The sequence below is a fragment of the Sminthopsis crassicaudata genome, chromosome 3 (assembly GCF_048593235.1).
Source record: "Sminthopsis crassicaudata isolate SCR6 chromosome 3, ASM4859323v1, whole genome shotgun sequence".
In the NCBI taxonomy this organism is placed as follows: domain Eukaryota; kingdom Metazoa; phylum Chordata; class Mammalia; order Dasyuromorphia; family Dasyuridae; genus Sminthopsis; species Sminthopsis crassicaudata.
Window position 1 is genome coordinate 454,830,077 of NC_133619.1, and position 16,841 is coordinate 454,846,917.

General features: G+C 33.9%; 1 protein-coding gene across 5 annotated transcripts in view; it reads right to left on the minus strand.

Moving 5' to 3' along the window:
- The window catches only part of TANK (TRAF family member associated NFKB activator), a 513,112-nt gene that overhangs the window by 74,708 nt on the left and 421,563 nt on the right, over positions 1 to 16,841 (minus strand). For 3 of the 5 annotated variants that reach the window (XM_074303300.1, XM_074303293.1, XM_074303287.1), the window contains exon 1: positions 94 to 249. The exons of 1 other annotated variant lie outside the window; for it this stretch is intronic. The gene's annotated coding sequence lies outside the window, so the exon portion shown is untranslated. Of the gene's footprint in view, positions 1 to 93; positions 250 to 16,841 lie in introns of those variants that run through there. One more of the 5 variants, XM_074303301.1, reaches the window with a different exon arrangement.

The window sequence follows — 16,841 nt, forward strand, 5'->3', positions numbered from 1 at the left end:
AGAGAGAGAGAAGTTAAAATGGATATAATGTAATTTAATTTTATATACTAATTTATTAATTGATAATCAACAGGCACAAAAGCTTTTCATTACCTTATTTAGAAACCTCTTGATTACTTCTGAGTCATAGATTATTCTTCTTTAAATATTTAGGTAATTATGTAGTCTGAAAACTTTGTCACCAGGTTTTCAAAATGCAGCTCACAGTGAAACTGCCCTGTGTCTAAGTCTCTTATCTGGGAACTTCCACTGAGAAATCCCCTAACTTGAAGACTTCCTTATTTGCAGCTACCAACAGCCAATCCCTGCAAAATATTGAAATGAACAAAGTCTACCAGAAGATATTTTGCAAACCACCCTGCCAGTAGCTTTAGCTGACTTCCTTCTTCAATTCAAAAGACACTTATCATGAATAAAATGTATTTTTGTATAATTAGGACATTTCACAAAATTTCAAAAAAGTTGCAAATCAAAACATTTAAAAATTAAATACCATTTTCAATCAGTTCTAAACCATTTAATGTGAGAAACAGTGAATTCAGCATTCAAAACAGAAAAAAACTAATTAGCAGGGATTGAAATATTAATAAAAATTGTCTTGAACTTTTGTTCCTTTATCCTTGATGTTGAAAATATATCCATTGGAAGCCTAGTAAAGATTAGTTTCTTAAGAGGCATTAAAAGTTTAGTTGGTTTTTCTTCTGGCATTGGAGATGCCTACCTACCCAGAGAATAAATTTTCTTTTAAGGCTTTATTCGGACATTAATGTCTCCTTAAAGAGGAGTAAGCTGACTTTGCTTTCTCTTATCCTACTGGCACACATCTTAAGAATGAACATGGGATTTATTATCAAAATTTGGATTATAACTTTGAATTCAACTATTCAACTGAGCTTTCTGATGTAGATGTTCCCTTCAATGATATAGATGTTCCCTTCAATGATACAGATATTCCCTTTAATGATGTAGATCACTGGGCATCTTGTTCAGTTCTTGCTTTCATTTTCTGAGTTTCATGCCTTCCTTACTTTCTACTGACATTAAGAAAATCTTTGTGTAGCATCGAGATTGCCTCCTGACTAACTCCTCAGACACCAGCTTATCTTTATTTTCAATTATAGATTTTTTTTTTGTGGTTGTTGGCATTTTTTAGTTCTATGTAATTTGTCTTACAGACTTTTCACATCTAGTACCTCTCTATTGTCTTCTAATAGTTATTCCTCAGAGACTTTATTGATCCATGTTTGAGGACTATATAATAATACCAGTGGAATATTATTATTAAAAAGAAAGACAAGTTAGGAGAAACTAAAGGAACCACAATTTCTGCAGTACAATCTTGCTTTCCTCCTGATTCTGGGTTCAAAGTATATTTAATGCCTGTACAAGACTCTATATGTATAACACATAAGTACATATATATGGAATATTCCAAAAGTCTTAATACCATTTCAAGATATTGAATCTTTAAATTGCACATAAACTTTTGGACACGCTTTACATGTATACACAAAGACAGATATAAAGACTTACATGTGCTACAGCCTGCTTATAATTGCTCAGCTGAAATAGATTATTAGATTTTCAGTGTGAACATATTCACCTCAGAAACTGGTAAGATTACAAATCAGGGCTTGATATTCTGATTGTCCACACTTAAAAGTGACAACTGAAAATAATAACAAGACAAAATAAACTTAAAATTGTACCATGGGTCCCTTATTTTAAAGTGTACCTTTCTACTTGTATACATAATATCCCAAGGAAGGGAGTAGGGTTCAAGCCTAAAGTACAGAGATACTGAGGCATATATATGGATAATACTCCTGTTTACCAGGAATCCTTTTCTTTCTTTGTAGAAGGACTCCCTTTAGTGTAGCTCTGCTGGGCTCTGTGGCTCAGTGCCTTTCTAGAGTCCATAGTTGACACTTTTCTCCATTACAATGGATCTCAGTCCTTGAAGTCAGTGTGTTCTGGTGATTAGGTCTTTCCATATTCTTCAGTAGATGCTTCTTTTGTATATCAGAAACTATTATGCTAATAGATTCTTCAGCCAACTCTGATCAACTCTAGAATCTCTGGTAGAACTTCAGGATCTCTTGAACTTAGAAGGTTGCTGCTTGGATAATTTAATCTTGGTGTAGTTATTTACAAAAGTTCAGGTACAACAATGAAAGAAATAGAGCTTGCATATACTCACAAACAGTAGTTAGATGGAGGAGGCAGCCCCCTCCTCTCTTCCCAACCCCTAACCTGGCAGCTCTTGCCACAAGGAAGGAAAAGAGGCAGAGATAATTTAGGTTATTTCTTCTGTATGAGAAATCAGTTCCAACTCAGCACTTCCTGAGTCATCCTTCCTACTCCTCAGCTAATTAGAAGCCTCTTCATCAGGACATGGTACTGGCTTCTCAATTACACATGACTAGAAATGGATTCTCCCCAACCTTCCACATGGCTGCTTATGCTAGAACTAGGCAGGAAAATATTTGCACATGACTTAAGGACTGAACCTTTGTAGAGAACATCTGCACATGCTTTAAGGACCCAGCTGTCGCTGACCAGTCTTCCTGTTACACATATCAGTTTATAATTCTCCATTTGAACGTAAGTTGCCTGAGTGTAAGTATTATTTTCTTCTCTGTATGCCAGTGCCAAATACAATAGCTTTCACAAGTCAATATTTAATAAATGCTAGTTGACTATAGGAGCCCTGATTTTGATGGCAAACACACACACACACACACACACACACACACACACACACACGCGCGCAGACTTTTTCTATATATTGTTCTTTTAGTTACATGTCATAATGTAAACATTAGATATGTATATGTCATTTGTTTTATCCTATGAATAGTCAAGCCAACCTTTTTCAGGTGGTTATATATATCTTCTAGGAAGCTCTACAGTTTTCCAGAGCTTAAAGCAAGAAGCAAAATCAGAAACTTCTATAAGGCCTCAATATACACAAAATAATCCCTCTTCAATTTGGATTTTCTCTATCATGGTAGCACATACCTTTAGTAAATATGTGGCTTTATTTTCATTTAGTAATGATTGGAGGGTATTATCTTAATACTTTTGATATATAGTTATGAGATAATTTGTCAGAAAAGAATCAACAAGCCATCATTTTGCTTTACCAGATTGAATGCTTCTTTATGATCAACTGAAAAATAAGCACAGTGGGATCTTTTATTCTCTACAACCTTTGGTGAGTTATGTAATGATGAACATGTGGTCTGTTTTATAACGTTGCTTTAAAAAGCTTGCCTATTGTGAGATAATGCCTTGATGATACCTTCAATAAATTATTTTCATAAAATATTATATATAAGTGGGGAAGGCAGTATATGAGTTGGTTTTTGTTAATATCCATGTATTTGCCTTTTTTGATATTAATAAAGTCCTCATACACCCTTGGTATAATTTCTCAGTCACTCAACAAGAATTTAAGAAGTATGGAAAAAAGAAAGGAAGAAAACACATATTTATTAAGCCTGTCAGGTCCTGTGCTAAACACTTTACAAATATTGTCTTATTTGATCTTTACAATAGTTTTAGAAGTTGTTGTTCACTCATTTTTCAGTTGTAAATAACTCTTTGTGACCCCCTTTGGGATTTTTTGGTAAAGATATTGGAGTGGCTTGCTGTTTACTCCTCCAGTTCATTTTACAGATGAGAAAACTAAGGTAAATAGTTAAGTGACTTGAGGGGTTGCACAACTAGAAAATATGAATATTAGCTATGTATTTGTTATTTGTTTTATCCTATGAATAGTTAAACCAACCTTTTCCTAATGATTATATATATTTACCAGAAACTTTGCAATATTTCAGGGCTTAAAGCAAAAAGCAAAACCATCTTCAAACAGAAGTCTCTATAAGGCCTCAATATATACAAAACAATCCCTCTTCAATTTGGACTATGTGCTAGATTTTTTCTATTATAGGAGCATATACCTTTAGTAAATATGTGGCCTCATCTTTTATGTCTTGCCTGATAATACTGATTGGAAGGTATTTTCTTAAATTCTTTTGATGTATGGTTATGAGATAATTTGCCAGAAATGACATTTGGAGGATAGATTGAAGATGGGAGAGATTGGAGGCAGGAACATCAATTAGGAGGTGATAGACCAGATAAAAATTTATGAAGGCCTGAATCAGAGTCAGGGCAATGTACAAGAAGTGAAAAGGGCTGATGGGCTAGATATTATAAAGTTAAGAAGAACAAATTTTGGAACTGATGGATTATGGGGCCTGAGAGAAAGGGAAGATTCAAGGATTACTCTTCTTAACCATTTTCTAAATCCCCTCCATTGTTGTGCTTCTCCAACTATATCTTTTTTTGTTATACCCTCACCCCCCATACTTTGGGTCCCATTCTTCCCTTTTACTACTTTAATTGTGGGTGTCAAGTAGATGAGGCCAACTAAAAGAATTATAGGAGTGAAGGGGAGGAAAGAGGGGGAAAACGTTTCTCTTATTGGGAAGTAGAAGAAATAGAATTAGAAATGTAAGCATGGCTTATTTTTCTCTCAAGAACTAAGTGGGGGTAAAGTCTGACCTTGTACTTTATTTTCTACTTATTTAAAGAAGGATGACTGCATATTTCGTTTCCTTCTAATTTACTCATCTTTCAAATTTTCCTTTTTTTCTCATTTATAATGTATAAAGTTGTAAGATTTATAAGATTATTCTTGCTATTTTTCTTCAGGGTGCAAGGTGAACCATAAAACTTATTTCCTTATAAAACTTCTTTAAGGTGAAAGAATTCATCAGGGGATGAGTTCAATCTACCATAGAAAGATAGATTCTATGTACCCATAGAAAGAGTACATTTGGTCATTGTGTGGAGTAAAATATGGTGAAGAACTTACAGATTAAGCACATATTGATCAGAGATTGCTAGCTAACTAAACCAGACCTATAGGCCCCAGTCACGTGAAGGCCTAGGCAGCATTCCATTGCCAAATATAGCATGAAGTGATCAAATGTTGTAAATCACCTGTCGACTGCCTTCCACTGACCAAAATGGGGGGAGTGCAGAATTGTATGACCAATCACAACCTATGGAGTGTGAGATTTTGGAGGTTCTTTGTCTGAAATGTATAAAAGTTGTGAACATCTTCAAGAGAGTGGCTCTCTCCTGCTGAGAATCTGGCTCAAGACCAGGATGGGGTCCGCTTCTCGAGATTCTAATAAATAATTCTGCTTTCCTATGAGTGATCTCTGAGTAGTCATTTTTGGATAGTTTTTTCTATCCCTCACAGGCATTATATATTTTACTTCCTTTTTTGTGTAGGTTAAGGTAGCAATACATTTAGTTTACTGTCAAATAATCCTCTTACTTTGATCTATGTACTGGAAATTCCTTCTGTCTTCAGGTTAATGAGACGCACTAACCAAAGAATGAGTCTGGCAGGCATATTCTCTCTGAACTCTGAGATCCAATAAAGTGATTTGGATCTCACATGAGGGAAATAGAAATGATCTGGCTTCTTTCATGGTACTCCACAAATTTTATGTGGTTGAAAACAAATCTGCATTAGTTGGAAGATATTTATTTCAGCACAGCAAGTTTTTGAAATTCAAACTGCTGTGAGACGCAATCATTTCCTGTCTCAGAAAGAAAAACAGGACACTGTAACTTAGTGCTGGCACAGTTTTTAATATTAGCAGGATTAATAAAGTGGTTATATAATTCTCTAGGAATGAAAGAATGAGAAACAAAATTAGCTTTACCCCTTACCTTTTAGAGACAACAAAAGCAAGATAGAGAAATCTGAGAGAAGAAATTGGTGTGGGGGAAGGGAGAGGGAAGAAAAGATGATTTGGAGAAATAGTTCATTCCTAATCTTGGCTTTGAAATCACCTTTTTTTTCCTGGAATGTTGGGAAGATTGTTGAATATTTTGGCCATGTTAATTCTAATGGGAACTGCTCAGTTTAGTTCTAAAGTTTGCTTATGTTTTTAAAGAGAATTGTTAAGGCTTGCAGGTCTTCTATTTGCCATAGGTTTAGCAGCTAAGTCTTTAATTGGATCACTTTTTAGAATATCCTAGAAAAGCCCAAATCAAGGGTAAAATAAGATTCAGTAGACTCAAAAACCAGAACACATGAAGAATTTCTCTTTGTCATGGACCCCAAATTAAATCACAAGTTGCTTTTTATGGGAGTGAATGAATTCAAGTAGTGTTAGATGAATATTTGTGTATGTATAGGTCTGTGTTGGGGCACAGAGAATGATTAGGATTTGCAGGCTAGATAAGAGTAATGAAATGTCTGTAATGACTATGTATGAGACAACAATTTATGCTCCCCTCCTTTTTCTTCCTTTTTTATTCGATAGAGGTTTCACATCATTGCTGAACTAGAAAAAAAAAAATCTCAGTTCTGACTTTCCTTTTCATCTTATTATTTAGTCAGTCAAGGAATAAATATTTTTGCCAAGTTCTGATAATGTGTCAAGCACCATATTAGTGAATTTTCAGGATGTTAGGAAAGTGGATACTTTCCTTGCCTGATAATAATAATGACTAGCATTTATATGCATTTTAAGATTTGTAAAGCATTTCATAATTGTCTTATTTTATTTTCCCAGTAACGGGCGAAGAAGGAAGAAAAATGTAGATGATGTTTTACATATGAGGAAATTGAAGTAGACAGAGGTTAAACAATTTGTTTAAGAAGTATCTGAGGCAGGACTCAAACTCAGAACTTTTTGACTTCAGACTCAGCATTCAATCCAATGTGACAAGAACAGAATTTCTGGGGATATATCTCATGTACAGCCTCTGTTTTTATTGATGATACAATTCTCCCGAGAGTGCAAAAGCAGTTTTATAGAGGGCATTGTCAGTTTGCTGAGAACTTGTTTCTTCCTGGATTCCTACTATTTACACTTGACTCATAAATTATTTGGGAGGAGGGGTATTGTAAAATAATCTTCCCCTCATACCAAAAGTTGTGAAATCCTTTGGATTCTAATACCAACTTTGTCAGTTTTCTGTCTTTTCACTTTAGGAACTTTATGCAGAGTGACATTGGATGGTTTTTACCAAGTACATTGTCTTTGCAATTCCATTCCATAGCAACTAATAATAAGAAATAGGAAGAAGAAAGAGGAAGAAAAGGAAGAGGAAGAGAAGAAACAGAAAGAAGGAGGAAAAAAAGGAAGGGAAGAGGAGGGAAAAAAGGAATTGGAGAAGGAGAAGGAAAAGAAGATCTTTAGATTTGAATCTGTAGAATGCCTATTCTATAAAACATTATTGTAGTCTCTCATAGATCTATGAGGATAAAATTGTATATAAATAGCAATTATTTTGAATTTCTCAAATAACAAGTCTAGGGAAAATATGGTGACTTTAATTCTCCTCTTAGAATCATAGCATCTTAGAGTTGAGAGGTACTTTATAGATTATTATCTAGAATTCAAATTTAGTCTCTGCCATGTGTGTGATCTGGAGGATATCACTTTTATCTCTTCCAAGACTCTTTTTTTCTTTCTCTGTAAAACAGGGGGGTTGGACTCCATGATCTTCAAAATCTTTTCAAAGATCTAAATCTCTGATCCTATTTAAATCTTAACAGCATGTAGAAATAAACATTTGACACCTCCTTTCTTACCCTAGAGCTGAAGGAAGATCAGAATAATAGGGCATTACATTCATTATTCAACAAATATTAATTACCTACTGTGACCCAGTGTTATAGAATGAAAACAACATTGAATTTTATATTGAGAGGGCTCAGCTTGAAGCTTACTGACACTTAACTGTGTAACCTTGAGCAAATTGTTTAATCTCACCGAACCTTACATTTTTCTTCATATGGTGATATCTTGAATAATGGAAGATCATCCTTGTGGCTCCAACAGGGATATACTTCTGACAGCTTGTACTGCTCCATTCCCTATCACTTTTGAAAACAGAGGTTCTCCAAGACCTGTTAGAAGCTGGGAGAATAGGGAGTCAGGGATTATAGCCTCCAATTTTTCCTTCTGAGCTGAAGAGATGTAATAGATATTCTATGATTGTTCATTTTTATTACTAGATTAAACTCCTGGACAAATTACTGTATGGTAATCCACAGGTTCTTTTCTATATTTGATATTGACAAACATTTCCACAAGAAACTCATCTACCAAGGAGCGGGAATAAGGTTTCTTTCAAAATAGGGGAACGTAGGTAATATCCTAGGTATTATCATTAGGTAATATCATAACCCTATTCCTTGTTGTTCCCTTCTTGATGATGGCTGAACACTTTTCTCTTTTCTCATAGCAACTACAGAGATAGCTCTGGGAACTTATAGATAGGGGATTGTTTACATTCCAAATTTCAACCTAAAATTCCACAGTGTAGGACTAGACTCTAAAAGAAACAGAGTTTCTTTGTTTAAATTTTGAAAAAAAAATTGCACATGTTATACCATTATTTTATGGAAACAAATTGCTAATTGGCTAAATCTAACTTTCTCATGCCTTGATAATTATTACTAGATTTCAAGCCAAGATGATCGATTAGGGACAGTTCTCTAACTGATCTCTCCCAACATTCCCCTCAAACAATTTAAAAATAACACTCAAATAAAACTTTGGAGTAAAAAAGCCAGCATAGAGTTGATGTGAAACATTTTTCTGGTCTAAGAAACTTAAGAGGTCAGCAGGTTTGTGGTTTATACATCTGTACTGATCCTATACATCTAGCAGCAACAATAGCTGCATCAACAGCATTGGGAGCTCTAAACTTGGAGATCTTCAGGGGATCAGACAATTGGGGGATCTTTTGCTGGCTCTTGTCACAAAGAAAGGTTTGTCACAATACCAAAACAAAGAAGAATGCTAGCAGTTGCAGCACTTGTTTACAGGAACCAGGCATCCTTCCAGGCTAAAGATTGCAGTAGACCCCGAGAGTAGTGATCATACCTCTGCCTAGATCATATATAATATGGGAGTACCAAAAACTTGCAAAACCCCAGAACTACCTCTGAACACAGCAGCATAAAAAGCCTACAACTTGGCACAATGTTTTCCCACCCGAAAGTGAACAGACTTTAACATGAAGTTCAAAGCAAGAAAAATAGGCTGGAAAATGAGCAAATAACAAAAAAGTAATAATTAGGTCATAAAAAGCTATTATAATGGCTGGGAAGACCAAGACATAAACTTAGAAGAAAACATCAATGTGAAAACATGAACAAAGCCTCAAAGAAAAATGCCAATTGGATCTGAACCCAACAAGAATTCCATCAGGGATTAAAGGAATGGTAGAGAAAAATTAGGAAAAGAAATGAAAGAAATGATGAAAAGAAAACTTAACAGTTGGTAAAATAGAGGCACAAAAATACTGAAGAAAATAACATCTTAAAAAAAGCAGAATTGGACAAATGGAAATGTAGGTAAATATTTCATTGAAGAGAAAAATTACTTAAAAAGCAGAATTGGCCCAACAGAAAAGAAAGAACAAAAATTCTTTGAAGAAAAAAATTCTGTAAAAAACAGAATTAGTCAAATGAAATAAAGTTACAAAATCTCACTAAAGAAAATAATTCATTAAAAATTAGATTTGGGCAAGTAGAAATTAATGATTTCACAAGACACCAAGAAACAATAAAATCAAAATCAAAAGAATGAAAAAAGAAAGAAGAAAATATGAAATATCTCACTGGAAAAACAACGGGCTGGAATATAGAACAAAGAGATAATTTAAGAATTATTGGGCTATCTGAAAGTCATGATCAAAGAAAGAGCCTAGGCATATTTCAATAAATTATCAAGCAAAACTGCTCCTATATTTTAGGTCCAGAGGGTAAAATAAACATTGAAAGGATCTACCAATAACCTGAAAGAGATCCTCAAATGAAATCTCCCAGGAATATTTGATTAAATTCTAGAGCTCTCATGATAAAGAGAAAATATTGCAAATAGAAAGAAAAAAAAATCATCATCATATAGACACAGGTCTAGTGCCTTCCATATTAAAATCATATAGAGCTTATAATATGATATTCCAGAGATCAAAGAAGATAGTATTACAACCAAAAAATTACAACAAAAAACTGAGTGTAATCGTTTATTTTTATTTTTATAAGCTTTTTATTTTCAAAGTATATGCCTAGTTTTCAATATTCACCCTTACAAAACCTTGTTTCAATTTTCTCCCCTTCCTTACCCTTACCCCCTTCCTTAGACAGCAAGTAATCCATTATATGTTAAGCATATGCAATTCTTTTATACATATTTCCACAATTATCATGCTGCACAAGAAAAATCAAAAAGGAAAAAAAAAAACAAGAAAGAAAACAAAAAGCAAGCTAATAACAATGAAAAGGTAAAAAAAAAAAAACTATGTTGTAATATGTAATGGTCTCTGTTCACTTTTCTTGGGGTTTCTGGGGGTCTTGGGAGCAACCTTAGTTTCAGTTCAGTAATCACCACGAGAACAGCCAGGTGTTCCAAATCCTTTATTGTCTCCTTGCCCCAGGCTGACCAGCTTTCTTAGAGTACTTCCAGATGTACCTCCCAAATGAAGGAGGAGAGCCTGCCGCCAGGAGCTTGACTGAAGATACAAGTGAATCTCTCTCCTTCGTTCTGAGAGCTTAAGCTCCTGCCTTCAGTTCTCTTGTCTTCTCTGCCTCTGAATCTGGCTGAGTTTATTCAAGCTTATAGGCTCTCTTATTATAAGTGTGTATCTTGTAGAACTATATTAGGTACTAAGTACATGTACTGAACTAGAGAACTTTTAAGTACCATGCTAAACTAGATAACCATTATATTTATCAATTCCACTGCCTTAACACCTTGTAAAAATCCTTTGTTTCAAGTTCAGAGTTCTGGCCCATAACAGTGATACACATTCAATCCTTAACAATCCTCTATCTGGATGCAGATGGATCAGTCCATCATAAGTCCATTAGAAGTAGCCTGAATCACCTCACTGTTAAAAAAAAGAGACACATCCATCAGAATTGATCATCTTGTAATCTTGTTGTTGCTGGGTATAATGTTCCCTTGTTTCTACTCACTTCACTTAGCATCAGTTCATGTAAGCCAGGCCTTTCTAAAATCATCCTGCTGATTGTTTCTTATAAAACAATACTATTCCATTATATTCATATACTTAGTCAGCCATTCTCCAACTGATGGGCATCCACTCAGTTTCTAGTTCATTGATACTACAAAAAGGGCTGCCACAAACATTTTTGTACATGTGACTCCTTTTTCCTTTTTTATGATCTCTTTGGGATACAGATCCAGTAGAGACACTGCTGTATCAAAGAGTATGCATAGTTTGATAGTCCTTTGGACATAGTTCCATATTGCTTTCCAGAATGGTTGGATTCCTTTACAATTCCACTGACAATGTATTATTGTCCCAGTTTTCCTATATCCTCTCCAATATTCACTATTATCTTTTCCTATCATCTCAGTCAGTCTGGGAGGTATGTAGTGGTACCTATCTCAGAGTTGTCTTAATTTGCATTCCTCTGAAGAATAGTAATTTAGAGCATTTTTTCATATTACTAGAAATGGTTTTAATTTCTTTGTTTGAAAATAACTGTTCGTATCCTTTGATCATTTATCAATTGGAGAATGGCCTCTATTCTTATACATTTCAGTCCAATCTCTATATATTTTAGAAATAAGGCCTTTATCAGAATCCTTGGATGTAAAATTCCCCCTCCCTCCAGTTTTCTGCTTCCCTTTTAATCTTGTCTGCATTGGTTCTGTTTGTACAAAAGTCTTTTAATTTAATGTAATTAAAATTATTCATTTTACATTTCATAATGTATCCTAGTTCTTTTTTGATCACAAATTCCTTTTTTTTCCTGAGTGTGATTTTTTTAAAGGAAGAAATTTAATAAAACAGGCCATTTTTGAGAATTTCTGAAGAATTTGACATTCATACATAATATTCAAAAGAAGGATAAAAAGGAAAATAATAATCATAAAAATTCAATAAAATTAAAATGTTTACACTCATATATTGAAAAATGATTCATGTAACTTCTAAGAACTTCATTATTAGGGTAGTTAAAAGGAGTCTGCATGGACAGAGGGCATGAATGTGAGTAGATTATGTTGGAATGATCTAAAAAAACTGAAGAGATGAGAATGAGGGATATACAGCGAAAGGGGAAGGGAGAGGAAGAATAAGGAAAATTTTCTCATATAAAAGAGGTGTGTAGAACAAACCTTTACAGTGAAGGGGAAAATGGGGTAGGGAGAGGTGGCAGCCAGTGTTTGAACTTTATTCTCATCAGAATTAGTTCAAAGAGAACAGAACACATACATACATATATGTGTGTGTGCATACAGAAATGTATCTTACCCAGTAGGGAAATAGAAGGAAAGAAGATAAGAGGAAGGGGGAAGAATAATGAAAGTAAAATGAGAAAATTGTCCATAATGTTGTAATGATCAACTGTGAAAGACTGCTGCTCTGATCAATACAATGATCTGAGATATTTCCAAAGGTATTATGATGGAAAAAAATGCTATTTATCTTCAGAAAATGAATAGATATATTCTGAATGTAAATTGAAATATAATTGTCTCACTCTTTCTTCACTTTTTTTTTGAAATATGGCTAGCCAATATGGAAATTTATTGTGGATTATTTTACATGTAAAAATGATATATTGTTTGTCTTCTCAGTAGGTAGGGGAAGGAGTAGGAGGAAGAAAAAGGATTTGGAACTCAAAATTTAAAAAGAAAAGAATGTTTTAAATAAATAATAAGTTTAAATATTATTTTAAAAAAGAAAAAAAATTGCTGCTATATTCTTAGGCCACTTTTATGTATGTAAGTGTGAATCTCAACAATTGTCTATTGTTCACTAGAATACCTTTGACCTTTCCTCACCCTGCCTACTTGTTTCATGGTGCCCTGTTTTTGTTTTTATTTATTTTTTCCTTATCTTCTATTTTCACTTTGGGCCTAGTTCATATAACTAGTCCCCTTCCCAATAACAATGTCAACCTAGAGTCAACTACCTAAAAGTTATCTATCCTTATAGAAGTTCAATTGACATCTCAACAAAAACATTCAAGGCCTACTCCAATATCCAATTCAACAAAAGGAGTTCAGTGAAACTCATAGTAGCTTAATTTTCGTTTTTCCTAACACTGCTTAATGAATTCCTGTAAAGAGATACTACGAGAATTATTAACTTTATCTTAGTTTCAAGAAAAGGAGACAAAAAATAAATGCTTTGAACAAAGAAAATAAAAGTCACCATAAAGTCAGAAATAAAGCCTAGATTTGCTAATCAAATTTTAATTTCTTTGCCTATGAACTTTAACAATTGTAAAGTACATTGCTTTATTACATTTTGTTATTATAAATTTTCCTTGTTGCAGTGCTCATACTGTAAATGTTGCATCTGTTTTGTCCATTAAAAATAGTTATATTATTACTTTTTTTTTAATATCATAGTCAGTTTATAACATACTCCTATCCCCCAATGAACTCTCCTTTGTAACAAAGAGAACACTAACAAAAGTTGCCAACACAGAAATTGTGTCTGACAGAGAATATAACATTATGTATCTACAAGCTTACCTATCTTTTTTTTCTTTTCTTTTTCATTTTTTTTTTTTTTTTATGGAAAGGGGCAATTGTGTTTCAGCATCTGTTTTTGATCATTGGCATTTCTTCTTTTTAATTCTGTATATCTCCTTGGACCACTTATTTATTAGAATTTAGCCCTTGATCTTCTATACTTTTGTCATTTTTTATAGTATGTATTTTTTCCCTTGGAATTTTGAATGGCAGACATTGATCTGAGATAGGGCAGGGTCTGAATCTGAAGTTTCACTGATAAAGGGAAGTAGGCCAATACCTTCTCTGTAAATTATACTTTTATTAAGTTGCCTAGAACAATGCTATCAAATTCAAAATAGAAACAGGGAATGCTAAACCATCCATAGAGATCTTTGTGGATTTTTTTTACTTAGTAAACCACACATTAATCTGTTATTATATTCTTATTTTGTTAAATATTTATTAAATTTTAATGTTCCGTGGTACTTGGGAGTATTGTGCATGCAACCCCCAGGTAGTCTATTTGACACCTTTGGCTTAATGCATTCAAAAATGACTTGCCAGCATTAAATCATGGTCAATAAATGTAAGATGTATGACTTGAACTGAGGTCTCCTGGCTTCAAGGTCAGCTTACCTTTTACTATGCCATGCTGCTTTACTATGCTTTACTATGCCATGTCAGAGATATTTTATGTAAAGATATTTCTCCCACTCAATAGTTTCTTATATTCTAGATTGATTTATTTAATTTGAGGAAGATCTTTTCAATTTTAGATAATCAAAATTGTTTGCTTTATATTTTATAGTTATTTCTATACCTTACTTGGTTGAATTTATCCTTAGAGTTCTGAAAGGGATCTTTTTTTCATGATATGACTTTTTATTTTTAGGTTGGATATCCTTTTAGAACTAGACTTCTTAAACATTTTCCACTTGCAACTCCTTACCACTCAAGACATTTTTCCATGGCCCAGGGTATATAGATATGTAAAATAGGTATACAAACCAAACATTTATTGATAATAAATCATTATTTCCCAGCTCCCACATTGTCCTGAGATCCCATATGTGAATCAAAGTTTAAGAATGTGGGATATATAGTATTAGTTGAAATTTAGTTTTTGCCAAATTTTCAGGACTTTGAAAAAACTACTTGGATCAAATAATTTGACACCATCCTTATAATTTATAAAATACAAGATGTGTAACTTCTTTTAAATTGTCAATTTTCAAAAAAAATTTATGTAACAACTCAACTAAACTCTCTGCCATGTGAATGATAGACAAGGAACTTCACCCACCCCTTTGCCTTTATTCCCTTTCTCAAGCCAAACTTGAATTAGAAAATTAAAACATAAACCTTTATTGAGCACATTAGTTTGTGCACAACTGTGTTGGAATTTGCTTGTTGATTACAGCTCCAACAAATCTACTTTTGAATTTTTAGGTTCTTTGAGGTTTATTTGAAGCAGGTTCAAAATGAAAATCTGTTTCTCTAGAATTTGAGCATTTACTGCTTTTTCCTGTCTCATTTGATTGCAACTAAGACATCAGGCTCATTGGCAATTGTTTATCTTGGCAGAAAGTCAAACCATCTCTTTAGTTCTTCTGACTACTTTGGTTTCAGAAACTAATGTTTTGAAAAAAATTTCCTCAAGCTTTAGACTTTTCCATATTGAAATTGGCCTCTTTATATGTAATCGATATTACATATAAAACCTCATTCTGCAAACCCCAGAAACTGGGTTTGACTTGTTTGACTCATGTCACCTAGTGGCTTTGCATGTACCCACTTAGATAATTTGAATAAACCTAATCAACTTGTCCCAGGTCAAATAATGCCCTTGTATTGTAATCTGTCTCTTGCTATGAAGGGCCTAGGTACAATTTGGGGGACTTCTTTTTTTTTTTTTTTAATACTGTCATCACTCTGAGAATCTGAAAGTTTCCTGTCTGCTATAACCCATTGTATTTTAAATACTTCCCCTTGCAAACATATAGTTCAAAGACCAAAAGAATGAGTAATTTATTTACAACTTAAATAACATTAAAAAAGGTTATATCAGAGCATATAGGAAATTATATTACCTACAAGTCAGCAATCTTCCTTAAAAATATGTAATAATGGTCACTACATTTACTATTCCAGATAGGATTTTAGTGTGTGTTAGGGTATAGGAATACATTTTACTCAACAAGGAAATAGGAAGAAAAAGGGAAGACGGAAGAAAGGAAGTTAGAGGGATGGTAGATAAAAGAAGGATTATTATAAAAGAATTGTTGTTTCTCCTTTATTTTCCATGAGGACCATGACATCTGGGAAGTGATGCTATGACATGCAATGAAATGGATTTGTGTGAGAAAGGGCTGTCCAAAGTCATCAGACTTTCTTACTCCTCCAAAGCTCTGGGTTTAGTGCTAGACAAGATGTAGATTAGGGCAACTGGACATAGCCATGTATGTAGTGGAATACCTTGATCTTTTTAAACTAAGGTTTTTAATAGGTCTAAGCTTGTCCAGGGCAACAACAATCAGTGATTAAGCATATTGATCAGAGAAATGCAAATTAAGACAACTCTGAGATACCACTACACACCTGTCAGATTGGCTAAGATGACAGGAACAAATAATGATGAATGTTGGAGGGGATGTGGGAAAACTGGGACACTGATACATTGTTGGGGGAGCTGTGAAAGAATCCGGACATTCTGGAGAGCAATCTGGAATTATGCCCAACAAGTTATCAAACTGTGCATACCCTTTGATCCAGCAGTGCTACTACTGGGCTTATATCCCAAAGAAATACTAAAGAGGGGAAAGGGACCTGTGTGTGCCAAAATGTTTGTGGCAGCTCTTTTTGTTGTAGCTAGAAACTGGAAAATGAATGGATGTCCATCAATTGGAGAATGGTTGGGTAAATTATGGTATATGAAGGCTATGGAATATTATTGCTCTGTAAGAAATGACCAGCAGGATGAATTCAGAAAAGCTTGGAGAGACATCAACTGATGCTGAGTGAAATGAGCAGAACCAGAAGATCACTATACACTTCAACAACAATGCTGTATGAAGATGTATTCTGATGGAAGTGGATATCTTCAACATAAAGAAGATCCAACTCACTTCCAGTTGATCAATGATGGACAGAAACAACTACACCCAGAGAAGGAACACTGGGAAGTGAATGTAAGTTGTTAGCACTACTGTCTATTTACCCAGGTTACTTATACGTTTGGAATCCAATACTTAACGTGCAACAAGAAAATTGGATTTACACACATATATT